The sequence below is a fragment of the Hermetia illucens genome, chromosome 2, assembly GCF_905115235.1.
Source record: "Hermetia illucens chromosome 2, iHerIll2.2.curated.20191125, whole genome shotgun sequence".
Taxonomy (NCBI): domain Eukaryota; kingdom Metazoa; phylum Arthropoda; class Insecta; order Diptera; family Stratiomyidae; genus Hermetia; species Hermetia illucens.
Window position 1 is genome coordinate 13978464 of NC_051850.1, and position 1455 is coordinate 13979918.

General features: G+C 36.3%; 1 non-coding gene across 1 annotated transcript; it reads left to right on the forward strand.

Annotated features, from left to right (window-relative positions):
- The first annotated feature begins 955 nt into the window (after nucleotides 1-955).
- On the forward strand, nucleotides 956-1151 carry LOC119650506. The gene has a single exon (XR_005249320.1). It is a non-coding gene; the product is annotated as a small nucleolar RNA U3 (small nucleolar RNA).
- The last annotated feature ends 304 nt before the right edge of the window (nucleotides 1152-1455 follow it).

Genomic DNA, 1455 nt, shown 5'->3' on the forward strand with positions numbered 1-1455 from the left:
AACTTCCTCCCAATTCAAACCAACATGGATAAATTTTTTGGTATCATTTTTTCATGACGATACTAGCAGAAGGGAAACAATCCCCCGTAAGTTGATTCACACTCGACGATTATATGATATAATGAACAGAAAATTAATTGTAATCTGAATCCCTGATAATTGCTTCTAGTGTGAATATTTTGAGCCCCACATTGGGCGCCATTTGTTGATTTACTGTTCACGTTAAAGACAGTACGATTTAGTATGTATGACATGTTTGTCAAGTATAAATATGAGCGACTGTTTTGACTTTATAAAGAGGGTTTACAATATATCCATAATTCCATCTGTGAGCGTCTTTTTGTCCAAAATGACTGTCTAAACACATTGGTATTTCTATAGGATGCATAAAATTCCAGAATGCCAAAAAGACATGAAAAACAATTTCTTGTAGTTATTACGGTGCTTTAGAAAAACATATTACATATCAACTTTAATAAAGCTTTCTGTCCAATATAATTCACACCCATGACATGCTTTTAGAATTGCTTCTGCTCTCAGAGCAATAAATATCTGACTTTGCTCAGTGACAAGGTGAAATGGCAACCTATCATTGTGACGCCCGCGGTTCGAATCCAGGTGGCGAATTATAGTTTTTTTATCTTTTCTTTCTTGTGAGGACTGGAAATATTGAGATATAAGTCGGAGCGTTTAGTTTTGGGAATAATCTATTATTATCCTTGAAACATAAAAGTCTATTCTGAATGAATTAAAATGATCAATGCAATTTAAGGGTTCTTTTCTGCAGCATTAATATGCATGCATATGCATGTTTCTATTAAAGTGCGACTATTTAGCTACCTGTTTGTGGCTTCAAGAGAATTCTCTAATCATTTATTTTATTCAATTGAATATAATTCACGACCATGTCGTGTTCTCTTGCCAATATATACCTCTCGTCGAGCAGCGACAAGATAAGACTATACTTCACAGGATCATTTCTGTAGTAAGTCTTCATTAACTTTCGGGTTAAACCGAAAGAATTTGCGCCCATGATGACGAGTCAAGGTCGCTTCATCCTTAGCGTGAGGAAGATTCGTTCTCGGTGTTTTCATTAGAGAGCGAATCATCGATGATCGCTTTAAGACGGGATGAAGTGATTTCAGAGTGGTCGCCCCTCAAGCTATTCCAAACAAACGTTCTATACTCGACTCATGTGGTTCTTGAATGCTGTGTTGGTTGAGTACAGGTAGATAATGCCGGCAATTAGTAATTAGCGCTTATGATACCTTTTGGGGCTGTCGTAGTGGAGATGGCTAAGAGGACAGTTCACCATATCACAGGTAATGAGATATTGAGTGCGATATTTAAAATTTTTTTGTGCAATACACTTTAGGAGGGAAATGTCTCGGCTAATCAAACTAATAATAGCGAATTTTTCGTAATGGCCACAAATCAGTGTTAATATTTGAATCC